Below are 14,684 nucleotides of genomic sequence, written 5' to 3' on the forward strand. Positions count from 1 at the left end.
GTTATTTTTTTCCTGTCACAATGAAAGTTGCTGGAAAGATACTCGTAATGATTGGATCCATATTAAAACATAAATAAATGGATAATCACATGCTATTTTTGTCTTCTAAAAGAAGAATCACTTTAATGAATAGCTCTTGAAAAAAATATACTATTGTAATACAGAAAATTTCTGCTAAGCCGAAGTTGCAACTATAGGCTAATACTGTAGGTGAAACGGAACCAATTTGACCCTGAAAATAATGCATTTCACAGCTTTATACTCTTTTAGTTTATGCTTAAAAAATAATGGTAATTGGTGTGGAATTTATATGGAAAATACAACATTTTTAGAGTCCTAGAATCATTTAGGTTGGAAAAGAACTTTCAAGTCATTGAGTCCAACTGTTATCCCAGCACTGCACTTTTAAGTATCTCCAGGGATGGTGACTCCACTAGTTCACTGAGCAGCCTGTTCCAGGGCTTGACAACTCTTTCAGTAAATAATTTTTAATATCCAGTCTAAAATTTGTTTGGAGTGGAATTCCCTGCTCATGAAGACAAGATTTCAAAATAAAGTTGATATTTCTCTTCTTTCAACTTCATTTATTGATATGGAATCATTGTAAGTGTTAGAAATGTTGATTTTGTTTCCACATTTGAATAAATGATTTTAGTTGCAGAAAATGCAAAAATAACCAGTATCAAAAAAATCAAGAAAAATATGCTGTTAAATAGAATGACATAAAATACATGAGCATGAGGTAATAGGAGGCTAGGAAAACTTTGAAATCCTTTTTAGGTTAGTAATTGTTGCGAACTGCAAAGGCGGTTCTCTTCTTTTGACAAGCATCTTTTCTTTATGTTTTCAGACAGTCATTGTCTCTGTCATTAATATGGAGATTTTGTCAGAATATTTGCTTTTCTTATATCTGCATTGTGTGACATGGGTAGTCTTTTTATTTTGTTTCTTTTTCTGTATAATCAGGATTCAAATTCCCTATTCAGTTGAGGAAGATATACTTGCTAATATTTGTAAAACTTTGGAATAAAAACAGGATACAAAATTATTATTGCAGCATCTGAACCCCGTCATTATTTACTTACATGTTCAAGTCTCTAAATCAGTTAACAAGACATGTTTCTGGCAGTCCATTTACCTTTCTGTAACTGTGTCATAGTTATTTTTTATTCTTCCAGTGTTGTTTTTCAGCATTTTAAGAGTGTAGAAATTTCAGCTGTGTAGTGAATCTTCACTGATTCCTCATGCCAGAATGTACTTGAAGTGTTGAGACCTGGAGGTAGAGTATGTGCTCTTCTGACAAGTGTTGGGAGAGACATATGTGAAGAAGGGAGGAATCCATTCCTCTAAGAGTCATCCTGCTGTGATAACAAGAGTGAACAGCTTTATGCAAGAGGTTTCCAGGCTGATCCTGACAGGTGCATCATTTCTTGGTAGGAAATGATAGTTATTCCTAGGAACAGACTATATGAAGTCATTGTTCTCCAAAGTAACAAAATCTATGTTATAGGATAGAGCTTGCATGCAGTGTTAGCTTCACATTAATGTACTGAATTAATGCACAAAGTTTTCTACTTGCTGCTTAAAATTCTGGTCTCTGGAATAAAAAAAAATGGAATCAAATTTGCCTACATTAGAGCTTCTGTCCAGTCTGAATTACCTCCTGGTGTTAATGCCTATAAGTGTTGTTCAAAAACAAAAATAAATTATCATTCAGGCTTTCATTGTAAAACACGTTTTAAGCTTAAAGCACTTACTGTTTTTTCACTTTGCTTTTGACAAACAAGTTTCATTTAGTTCTCTATTCTTTCCTGCAGTGCCTAGCAAATATCCTCTCACATCGTGCTTTTTAACAGGATGATAAATTTTTTTCCTATTCAGTAGTTTTGGGATTCCTGCAAGTGTGTACTGATACCTGGTGTTAACAGAAATGAAATGTGGAAATCAGCTAGAGAGAAAGTCTGGGATCCCAGGGAGAGATAAGGGACAGTAACGCTATCCATAGCTTTATTCATATATTCGTATTTTGTCTAAGATATCCGCTCCTGTAGACTTGGATATAAAGTAACTTGATGTTACCCATTTCAAATTATGCTTATTGTAACATTTTGAGGTTGTAAAGCTCACAAACATTCACTGTTTGAACAATGTTGCCAAGACATACCAAATGTTAGCTCTAAATTCCTGTCATTTTGTCAGTCTCGGTGTTTTTGGCCCCAACACAAGCCACTAACTCAAGCCAGCTCCAACACAATACTGGAATTATGTGTTTGAAAGGAAAGCCATACTTGGAGGCAATGGGTGTAATTTAAGTTCACAGAAGAGAGGCATATATTTTGTATAGTTGTTTGTATAGCCCTCTGAACAAGAATTGTACCATGGGGTGGTGGGAGGGGGAACAAAAATGAAACATTTCTGTAATCCTGTGGATCTATGGTTACAACCTCTCTGTCCTTCCAGTACAGCTAAATAATATTAAAGAAGAGGGGAAGATTTAAAAGAAAGTCTTAGACTATTCTTGTCATGGAAAACGTTGAATTTAATTGATAAAGAGTTCTTGTTTATGTTTATTCAGTGGAAGAATAAAGAACAGAATACAGTTTTGCCTTTTTTTCTGTTTTGTAAGTTGATTTTTAACCCTTTTCGAATGTAATTTTTTGTGTGTGTGTTTACCCTAAAATTTACAGTGCTCAGTGATACCTCAGAAGATGAACAGGATGTTGAATGTGAAGATACTGATTTTGCTTTGGTCCATTTGAAAGAGATACTCCAGAAGCAAAGAAATATCATTGAACAAGACACTGATGGTAAGTTTTAGAGATCACTTTCTTGTAAACTTTTATAGCTTAAAAACAATTTGTTGAATTTCTCTGCAAGATTTATTGTGAAAGTAATTGTTTGATATTGTGTCAAGAAGAAATTCTTTAATATTAACTAAAGGCTTCCACATTTGTTTGCAAAAGTCTGCAGAAACTATTACTGTCATTCCTTAAAATATATTTGAAAAACCAAAATCAAACAGCATCCCGAGCTAGTTTATAAAACCTAAGAACTTAAAAGACCTATCTGCTTCCTGTAATTCTCTATTTTGTACAACATACTTCATTGTAAAAGAACTATAAATATCTATATATATTTATAAAAATTTATGTCAATAATTCTGTATTGCTGATGTCTGGATCTTATTTAAAGTTACAGTATAACCTCCAGAGTGCATCCAGCTTTTGTGTCCTCCATATGAAACTGTATCTGAGACAGTGTGAAATGCTGGGGGTGTTGTTTAGGGGTCAGTTTAGAGTGAGCACCCCTCTGAAAAAGACTGTGACCAGCCCTTCACTGTGACTCACCAAAGCAAGGTAAGGTGAGTAGGAGCTAAAGTGTCTTCCCATTCCTGGGCCATTGGAGAGTGTTTTTACAATGCTCATAAGAAGATTTGAGAAGGTTACTCAGTCCTTTCACAGACAGCGAAGGAAAATATTCTCCTTGCTTAGAGTTTCCTGTTGCCTGTGGTAGCAGGGTCATGGTTACAAATGCTGCATTTTTCTCCTCCCTCTTTGTCTCAATCCTCTTTCCTGTTGTGGTGAAGCTCAGGGAAGAAGCTGAGAGTATCTTTGTGATAAAGCAGTCCCTCTGTGAGTACATGAACCAGCTCCAAGACTGGACACAGTGCACACAAAGTGCATGTTGAAGAGTAGAAATTCCAGTTAGCCCTACTGAAATGCCAGGCCAGTGTGACTGCTACTTCTGCTGTTGGGGATAATTACTGTACCTTGAGCGATGGGGAGCTGAGTATTGAGGGAAAGAAATAGGCTTTCTTACCATTTCCATTATCATGCATGATTTTCATCCATGCAGCAGCTAAAATACTCAAAGAATGCATCAAAGTTCCAAGAACCCAATAAAGAAAATGCTAAGAATCAAACCTCCATACTCTGGAAAAATAATATATGGATTTGATGCACTTCTTAATGTGGCTGAACCACTTAAGCTTTTCTCCACCAATAATTTTTCTCCAAGTTCTTGTGCAAAAGCACATCTCCAAAAAGGTATTTTGTAGTCTCTCACTGGAAGATTGTTTTTGTCCTGTATTTTAACGCCATAATTTCCACTGTCATAATTCCTATTTGGTAAGACTGATTAGTGATATAAATACAATTTTTTACTCTTGAAAGTCACATTTCACAAAACTTCTAAAAATCCTAATCATCATTTCAGAGAATTATTATTACAGGAATGACTGGTTTTTGTTACTAGTTATTGTTCTGTTAAAAGCTAATCATTATTAGGTAATGACAGCTACTTCAATACTGAGGAGCATTTCTTCCCCTAATTGTAAGACATTTGAACTAATTTTTACTTTATGTGCATTACATCTATTAAAATGATAGTAATAGCTGAAAATACTTTCATTCTTTTTCCTGTCCGCATTTCTGCCCTTCCCTATAGATGCCATACAGTTATTTTTTTTCTATCGCATCCATAACATATAACATTGCATATTTTCTGAAAATTTAGAAATTTCAGAGAATTGAAATTAATTTTATGTTAATGTATGTCAGATCATGGGAGAAGAACATGTTAGTGTATTTTCTCGGACAAATTTATTGGAAAAGGGTCTGCTCTTAAGATCTGGATGTAGACTTCAATTAAATTCAATGGCACAATAAATAGAATTCCTGAGCAATATGTGCACGTTCTCTGAGATGGATATTGGTTTGAGGGAAAAAGAATAAACCTAGACACAGAAAAATTCATAGGACACTACCACATGAGGATGTAGTCATTCTCAAATACCGTAAGCTTCCTTCATTCTATTTGAGGACTGCAAGCATGTATCTTTTTCATATCTTGTTCCTTCCCTTGCTGGTTGTGTGAAAGTGGCCTCCATGAAATTTGAAGCAAATAAGTGAATGACTAAGCAAGAGGATGGATGAAAAAGAGACTGTACAGTCAAGACATCTAACAATGTGTCTCAGAGATAATATGACAATATGAAAACTGAGAAAATAGAGTTAATGTTCTGATATAATTAATTACAGTTATCCTGCTGCTCTTACGGTAAAAACAATACTGTCCCCTGAAGTCTGCTCTGAAGTTGACAGTTCACTGAGTTATTTGTTCAAGGATATACAAAATAGTTTGGAGCTCTAAGAATAGCATCCAATCTGTCCTATAATAAGTCTTTCAACAGAGTAAATGATGGAAGGTTTATCCCATGTTTTCCCTTCACTAAACCTCTTCTGAGCTGTCCCGGCAGCCTAGAAGTTGCAACGTGAAGCATCATTGCATGTCCCAGAGTACTTATCCTAATTGATAGAGTAAATACATAACCTTGCCATTTATCAGCTGTATAATTTGCTTTGAAAAGATGTGCCATCAAGATTATTTGGTTTTATTCAAATTCCTTCTAGAGTCATGTTAGGCAGCCTCATTGCTTTTTGTGCAGGACTGGGAAAGAGCCTCATTTTTGACTTAGCAGCATGTATTAATCACAGCAGCAGAGATTCTGGCCCTCTGGGCTTACTTAGATATTGTAAAAGAGTGCAATTTTAAATCATGTCAGCTAATTTCTGTAAAATAGAAATTTTAAATACTACTTTAAAACCCCCATACACAAAGATGAAGGTAGTTAGTTTAGTCTAGGGAAATTATCAACTTTGTTGATACTTCACTATTTTACAATACAGAAGCTTTACAACATAGAAGCTTGGAATTTAAATCATTTTGCATTGCACAAACTGGAAAGAACAACTTACTGTTTAAATACTAATAATTGTCCAGGCTAATTTGGACCCGTCATACACACAGTGTAGAAAATGCATTAATTGGTATATATGTTACTTAAAATTATTTCTAAATATGCATATATGTTTTCAATAGAGTTTGGAACACCTTTATTTACACATTATGAAAAAATACTAATTTATACGGGCAATTATTATACAAATAGTTTTATTTATTTCAGAGTTAATTCCAGCACTAATGCTTTCATTGATATACATGCTGGTTCTTAGGGTGCTCGGTTTCCAGTGGGCTGAGTACCTGAAATGGAAGATTTCTTTTTTATTTATTTACCTTTTTTTTTTTTTTCCGTATACTAGGAGCCTTTTAATCTGTCCAAATGCTAAGGAAGATTATCAGAACAAAACTGAAACCTTAAATGAAATTGCTAATGCTGTTCTGCAGTGTTTCCTTTCTAGTTTTTGATTCACAAGATGATAGTGCAGTAATTGGAAAGCTCAAAGGAACAGTGGAAGCCCTCCATGCGCTGCCCTCAGTTGAGAGGGGAATGCAAAGATGACTACGAGGCATGAAAGGAAGTTTGCCTACAGAAGATCCTTCTCCCAGTGTAAATACATGCTTGATAGTGCATCAAAGATGAGATCTTTGTAATTCTTACAGTATATTTAATGTATAATTTATATGAAAAGGACGCTTGATTTGTAGTTGTAAAGTTTTGTATACTTTTCAGTCTGTTTGTTTTTATATTTCCCCCCTAAGGCTAAGAATATCTCCACAATGGACAACGTCTTGTAAATAATTAATACCTACATGATTGAATGATGTGCTTTATTTGCATTTTTAAGATTTTTTCTTACATAAAACAGTAATAAAAATGCAAGTCAAAATTTTAATTTTTAATAAAAAAACCATAAGCCTTAGAAAACTGATTAAAAATACTTTTATGTTATCCCTAATCACCCCACTAAATGGAATGCCTATGATTAGCCTCATTAAGAATTTTATACTGTGAAGATTTTATTAAAAGCAATATATGAAAATTACTTGGATTAATGTGTTAATCTGCCTCTTTAAAATGCTAATATCCATTTTATGCACATTAAATCTCAGTATGTGTTTTCTTTGATGCATGCAGTTCCTATCAATTAAATATAAAAAATTAGGCTAGTTGCAGGACTTATTAAATTACTGCAACCTTTTTTTAAATAACTTTTACCCTTCTACAAACATTATAATCAGCTGTTTATGGTTACCATAATTTGAAGTAGGGGGAGGGCAGGCGCAATCATTTTCTGTACAGTAGATGATTTACTTGCAGCCAACATCTGTCAAAGTACAAAAAGAAGCCATAGAGTATCAGATTTTGCTTCACCTACTTTGGGTTTAGGGATGGGCAACTGTGTTTTCATTTGGGTTTTGTCACTTTTAGAACTTACATCAAACATATACAATAAATTGTTGTATCTGAATAACTAGTGTCTAGTGTGGAAACGTAATTTTACAGCTTTTAACCAATCTCAGTGAAGGATTTAATTGATATTTTTAATGGAGCTGTGAATCAATGCTGCAAAAGGATTGTCTCTTGAGAACGAGGATATAATACGTTTCATTTTTTAATTTACTTTTTTATTTGTCATTTTCTTCAAAGGATTTTATAGACTGTGGATTTCCACTGTTTGCAAACAGGCTATGTTTCTTCATAAGCATATGTAAAGTATTCAGAGAGATAAGTAATTTATTAAAATCTACCTAATTTGCCGTGATATATTAAATCTCTGCTTCAGTGATCACAGACCATTTCATTTAGAGAATTAGGCATTCCCTCTTTGTGTGATTAAAGCTCTGGAAAATGAGTTCTTTGCTCCTATTTGTGAACATTCAAAGCCTGCTAATGGCAAGAAGATGGAATAGATTATGAGACAATTCATTACAGTTCAACAGAAAAAACCCCTGCTATAATGCAGAAATGCAAGTATGAATATCTGCATATAGTTTGAACCATCTGTGCTCTAATGGCTTCAGTAATGGCTCTTCGTCTTCAGTAGGCTTTGAAATGACATCCATACAATATTAATTTGTTGATGTACATTATGAGGCCAATGGAATGAATATATTCTGACCACAGAAATCTCTGAATTCCAACATGATCTGCTGTTGACTCCATTTTAGGACCTACCATCTTCAGCAGTACTTCTCATCCAGACTTTGCCAATCCTCAAAGAGTTTCATTCTTCTGGAACTTTAGGAGACCACAGACAGCTGCATTCCTAAACCCCTCCATTCTTCAGTTAATGGCCATATGTTTGTTGTCATTTGGGCTGGCGCTTAGTTCATCATTTTGGCCACTATTTCTAGCTTTTTTTGGCTCTGTGCATCTATATTGTCAATAAGACTGTTATTATACATTACAATAATTTGAAACAGCCAGATTCAACACTGAGATTAACTGAGTGGCTTTTTAGAAATTTAGTTGTGGTATTGTGTCAGAAGGTTCTTATTATTCTTCTAATACTTTGCAAACCAAACTAAATATCCTGCACATAAACAAAGAAGCAAATTGTATTGAGTTTTCTTGTGTGACTGTTTACTGACTTGCAGGAGAACTATGTTAACTGGTGCTTGTTTTCTTCTGAAATAAACCATGTGGTAAAATTAGAAAATCAGTGATGTTCATCTCACTTAAACATTTACAGTAACACCCTTAACACTTAATCTTCGCCATCTGAAGTTGGAAACTTAGAAACCAAGCGTTCATATATTCATTAAACACAGACCTCTTCGGTAAGTTACTGCAAAATATTCCAGTTGACATTTGGTTACATTGTGTTAACTGTTCTCAGTGACTCCAACATTAACATACATAATTTGCCTCAGGTTCCTAGACATATTTCTTCATAAGGTTCACTGTTACTCAGTTTTGGATTTTAAAGAAATAATCCTGATTTCTAGTCATGTTTATTGCTAAAACAGATAGAATATTCAGCGAGGATTTTCCCAACAGATGGATTGTATTATCTTATGCAACATAAACATGCGATCATACCAGAAAGTTTTGTTCTTGCATTGAGTAGTCTGTATTGCCAACATGCTCTTAAAACTTAATTCTAAATGCTACCTTGTGCAGGGAAAGTGGAAAATATAACGTAGTACTATTTTGTCTAGATTTTAGCAATTAATAGCTTCACAAAAACTTGCATCTATGTAATCTCTAGGCTAAGGTACAAAGGAGCCATATTAAAGCTGGGTACTACCATGCTTTAAAATGTTACTCTAACATTCATTTTTGTAGAGTAGATAAATTTTTACTACAGTGTAACTTGATCACCACAGGCCCTACATAAGATGAAATGACAGTGTCAAATGATCCGTTTTGTTATTTTGTATCTTTTCCCATTTATTGTTACAGCTTATAGCTTCATTATGATGTCTTCTGGTGTGGTATGGTAACTGCTATTCTTCAGGTTACCAAGAATGTTGATCAAGATAGAAACTTAGCTCAAAAAAACCTTTATCTATTTTAAATGTTGCTTTTAATCTTTTATAACCTTAACCTAGGAATAGAAGTTGTAAGAGTAAATACATCGTGAACCTGGTAACAGCTCTGTGAAGTCGATCAATCTTGCTGTAGAGTAAGTCAAAGCTTATCTCATTATATGAGTAGATGTAACATGACAAAATTTATAATGACTTGTTTCATAGATCAATATTAAAGTTAATGATAATATTGTTTTGAAATGCTTGTTATTATTTTAAGGCACATTAAGACATTATCATAGTTCAAGAAGTCTCTAAACATATCAAGACTAAATATTAGCTGTTAAATTTAATTTTGTTATTTTGTGTTGGAACTGAGAAACAAAATACAAGTTCGAAATTGTGCTACAAACCTTATTTCATATTTCAGAGTCAGAGAAATATTATATGTTTTAATTACAGACAGGTCTTTTTGCAGGTGGTAACACTAACTTATCCATCAGTTTTTCAAGATATTCCAAAAGACAATATTTTTATAAGACTTCACCTACATAACTGTTTATGTTATAGCTGTTAGTAATTGGACTAGATTCCAATCCTGCAACTGATACTGAATTGGAAGAAATGTATGAAATTAATTGCAAAATATAAGTTCAGGTTAGTACCTTAGTATGCACATGATAAAAATTTGCTTTTGGCACAGTAAGCCCCATGTTTACTGCTTTTTGCTTTTTGTTAGTTCCTTTTTGGTATTTGTGATAAATTTTAATTCTTTTTCCATTTTTTAAAATGGGACAAGACAACTTCTGAGGAACTTGAATCATGCATCTGTGGGTTTTAGAGGCATTTTTAAAGTTTTTTTTATTGTTAAGGTCCTTGCTGAATAATACTTCAAGCTTTCAGCATTTGGTAGCATCAAAGTCTAATTCAGTCCTAGCAAAATTTCATCTCAAACAAGAGCTGCTTGTAAATGATCAGGTACCAGCTGAGGATATTTTGTCTGTGGAAATAAGTGATTACAAACCTTCAAACGGAAATGCTTTTAGATCTTAAGAGTAGTAGTTCTGTCACAATACTTTGTCAGGATAGGATCATTCATGTTAGAAGGGATCTCAGGTGGCCTCTAGTCCAGCCTCCTGCAGGATTAGGCTGAGGGAACTGTTTCTGTCTGCGTACCCTTTCATGGGCTGGTTTCCAGGCCAGGCTGGATATAACGCTGAGCAATGGGGTCTAATATCAACAGCTAACCATTCTTGGTATCAAAATGATCTAGCATGATCTAGCAATGATTTGTTTAACATTTTTGTGGATTTGGAAAATAAATCTATTTCCTAGTTAGACAAAATGTCATTCTTGTTGGATGCAAAATTATTCCCTATGTATTCAAGCAGCAAGAACTGCAGTGTCCTTGAAAAACCATTGGAAGAAATGAGGTCTTTCCATTACTAAAACAACAACAAAAAATCAATCAGAAGTTTCTTTTTCTTGAAGAACTGTTATCATCCAGTGGTTATTTTGATTACCTACTCATAAGCATGAATACCTACAGTAGGTGATAGTCTTTGACTTCAATGATAATGAAAAACAGAAAATGTTCTACCATATATAGGGTAATTTTCCCAGAGAAGGAAGAGACACCAATCAGTGTCTGATTCCAAACACAAAGTACACGAACAATAAAGAAAACACAGCAAACTTAAGAAAACATCAGAAAATCTTTAGAGAAAATCTTTCTACATTTTGAAAACATTCCTTAACCTTTTTTCCTCTGTAATAAGCAGTTATTTTAGTATACCAAAATCAGACCCATTTGGAAACTTTCCAATAGGTTGGTATTGTCAGTGGTATAATTTGCATCTTAGATGAAATGCACAAATATGGATCTATTTATAGAACAGAGCCACTTGTGTATCAGCATGCAGTAGATATAACCTGAGCAACAATATATATTGGCAGGCCTATCTATAGTAAAGGCAAACAAGTCAGTGTAACTTATAATTTATTTTAGAATGGAATTTACAGTGATTGACTTAAAGTCTGTAGTAACAGAGCTTTTTGCAGACGTTTGGGAAAATTACAGGATTATATTTCCACCCACAATATCAGACAGATACGATAGGGGCCTGTAACAGAGGCCCTGTACAGCTGTTGATGGATCCTACAACAGCATGTGTTGTGAGGAGCACTGAGTTCTGGAGCTTTGGTGAATCTCTCCTCAGTATCTTCTTTTTGAGCTGGCCTGTTCAGGAAGAGCACAGAACCTGGCTGTTAGGAAGCCTGTAAGTGTGAGACAGGCTGTTTGACCATTTTCATCCTTCTCTGGAGGACAGTCTCCCTACTGCAGGGAGGTGGGAGGAAGATTTTCTACTAATGGTGAGTTTTGTTTTAAAATCAACATACAGAAGGGCTTTGGGGAAAGTTGACAAGAACTTCTAAGATGCTACAAATGAAAATACTTTTTGTGTTTCACTTCCACTGAAGTAAACGTGAAGTCCAAATTCTATCAGGCCCATAACCTTGATTCTTGCACTTGGTTCATTGTAAATTTTGGGGGACTTTGGCAAGTTGTATGGGTAACAGAAAAAACAGAGCACAGAAGGATGTAGAGCAAAGAGATTAAGCTCTAAGAATTAGTTCATAGTGAAGAGGGCAACAGATTGGGTTGACAATCCAACAGATTTCTTGCTTCCTCCCAACAGAAACAATCCTTGAAAAGGTCCCAAATAAAAGCATCTGTGATGTTGGTGAGAGGAAGGCTTTTATTCAAATAAGAGTTTAAATTATTTAGGCATTTACTGGAAGCTTCCCTCTCTCTTTATGCTTGCCATGTGAGGAAGTGAGGCCTTAGAATTAATAACTACTCCTGACTGTTCTGCTGTATTTAAGCTAATTCCTACACATTGGTTCCCGTCATCTGGGAGGAAGCAGAAAGGACTGGAAATCTTTTCATAACTTTTCCCACTTCTGCTGAGGCACATTGAGGAAAATCCCTGTAACCACAGACCACCAGGGTGCAGCCTGGCTGCTGCAGGAACACATGGTGAAGGAGAAAGCAGAGGTAGGACCTGAGAGATTTAAGAGCTGTGTCTACCCTGGAGTAACTTAAGTGGCTGCAAAGGATTTGGTGATTTTTAAGTGCCTGCAAGGATTATGGGCTCCTTGTTGGGCTTGCTGTATAGTCGGTAGGGAAAGGGAGCAAAAATATGGGTCTGGGAGTGAGGAATTTATGTGGGAGTTATCCTGGGAGACAAAGAATGAGAGAAAATAAGATGAGGACATGAAAAGGAAAATGGAGAGAGAAGTTAACATTGTAAAGAAGTGGGTGTCCTATACAAAATGAGCTCTCCCACTGAGCTTCTCCTCAGCATCTGTAACAGGCCTGGGTTTGGATGCAAAGGGGGGGGATGGCCCAGGTGGGGATTCTGGAGGGATGCAGGGGGATGATGTGAGTATGGTTTTGTCTTTGTTCATTTGCCTGTTTCAGTATTGAGCCTAATTTCTTGAAGGTTTTATATTAGAGAAAAAGGAAGTTTCCATAAATGTCTGCAGCATTTTTGCCTTGGAAGAACACTTGTCAGGATTTCACTAGCAACAAGTCCATCACATAGAGGTTATTTTGTACAAAGGGAAGATGCAGGACACAACTGAACTTCACAGTCTGTTTGATTGTCCCTCCAGGATGACCCTCCTTAGCCACGTCATCTACTGTCCATTTGAAATCGAACTCTGGATACAAGTGCGTAGGCAAATGAACTGGAAGTTGAGTCCTGGCACACAGCTCATGAAAGAGACAGACAGACAGACTCACACAGACAAAAAAACATTAGGGGGAGACAGAGGGTGGTGGGAAGCAGCTGTTTGATTTCACCTGGAATTCAGTCCTGTCAAAACACAGTAACAAAACAGCATGATGCTTCTCAGACTTAGGTTAAAAGACCAAAAAACCCCAACAAAATAACAAAATAGAACAAAACAAACAAACACAAACCCAAAAAACTAAACCAACCAAACAAAAAAACAAAACCAAAAACAAGCAAGAAGAACAAACAAACAAAACAAAACCCACCACACAGTAATTTGTAAAATGTCAGAAATTACGGGATCATGAGGTAATCTCAAGTAATCTGTTGTGGTAAAATATCTGGTCTGGTTTTTTTACTATGCTTTTTATGATTAATTTTTCTTGTAAAGAAGTACTGTTGATGCCAGTTACACACATGCTCTCTGAGTATTAACATGAAAATTTAAGTTCATTTTGGGAACTGCTGGAGGGTGGATGTTATTCACATCTTGTAATCCTTGTTTATGTTATGCTTTGTCTATTAAGTAAAGTAGCTTCAGTGCACGAAGTGAAATGGGAGATTTATATTATAAGATGGGGTTATGTTCAAAGCTGCATCACTGAGAAAAACAAGTATTTAGTTCATTTTCTTTGGGTTTAAAGCCAGACAAGACGTTCATTGTAAGTTATTCTGACTCCTTAACAAAGGCTCTTGAATTTAGTTACCTGCCTGAATTACTGAAGGATCTCAGGCCACTTTAGGAGAAAGGTCTGCAGTCACTTTCTCACTTTGTTACTGCAGTTTGACATCCAGTGTATTTTACTTTCAAGCTTGAAGCTTAAATGGGGCGTGACGGTTTGTCTGATTTGGTTCCCATTATTTGACATCCTTCACTTGAAACCATGGTTCTACCCAAATTTACTAAAAACTCACCCGAGGCCTGACCACTTCATTATGTGACCCTCATGGCAGGACTAGCCCTAGTTTTGTGGGTTTATTACAAGTGTTATTGTTCTACTTGACTAGGTTTGCTGTAAAAATATTTTAAGTGCTACTCTACTGTTTCCTTACTTTCAGCAATCTGATCATTTAAAAAATTAAATTTGAAAGGGAAATCAGTTGTATATTAAATGATATAAATTATATAATATTTTAATTAAAAATTATAGTTGTATAATATAGTGAGGCACGTTTGGAAAATCCTATTTTATGTCTGACTATTTTTTCCTTTGCTAGCATGCCTCATTTAGCATTTGCTGTTAGGGGAAATGCATGGCAAAACTTTCATTTTTCATCTGATTCTAACTTGATGCACAATATAGAACACCAGTTTATCCTTAAATATTAATTCATTGTTTAACACAATCTCATTATGCATGCTAAAATCACTAATAAGTATTTTGCTATTTATGTCAACTTCTATATTAGTCCATGTTCTGATTTTTAGGGTGTTAAATTACTGCTTTTAAAAATTGCTTATTCAGGAAAGAATTATTTATCAAAATGTAAGTGTGGAAAAATAATCTTTTTGAGATTGATCTCTCAAAAATCCTTTGACAGCAAACTAGAGGAGTATAGTTGTCCTTCTCTTTCATTTCTCAACAGCTTTGAGACTGTAGTTTGTTATTTTATCTTTCAGCATTTTTTTAGTATATGCACCAGATATTTTCTCAGCACATTGCCTGG

General features: G+C 35.0%; 1 long non-coding RNA gene across 17 annotated transcripts in view; it reads left to right on the plus strand.

Annotated features, from left to right (window-relative positions):
• LOC125331968 overlaps positions 1-8,402 on the plus strand; it is a 51,132-nt gene extending 42,730 nt beyond the window's left edge. For 14 of the 17 annotated variants that reach the window (XR_007206304.1, XR_007206292.1, XR_007206297.1 and 11 more), the window contains 2 exons: positions 2,688-2,807; positions 6,102-8,402. This is a non-coding gene — a long non-coding RNA (uncharacterized LOC125331968). Of the gene's footprint in view, positions 1-2,687; positions 2,808-3,192 lie in introns of all 17 variants that reach the window. The other 3 variants (XR_007206302.1, XR_007206303.1, XR_007206295.1) reach the window with 3 other exon arrangements.
• The last annotated feature ends 6,282 nt before the right edge of the window (positions 8,403-14,684 follow it).

Source organism: Corvus hawaiiensis, chromosome 12, assembly GCF_020740725.1.
Source record: "Corvus hawaiiensis isolate bCorHaw1 chromosome 12, bCorHaw1.pri.cur, whole genome shotgun sequence".
NCBI classification, from domain to species: Eukaryota; Metazoa; Chordata; class Aves; order Passeriformes; family Corvidae; genus Corvus; species Corvus hawaiiensis.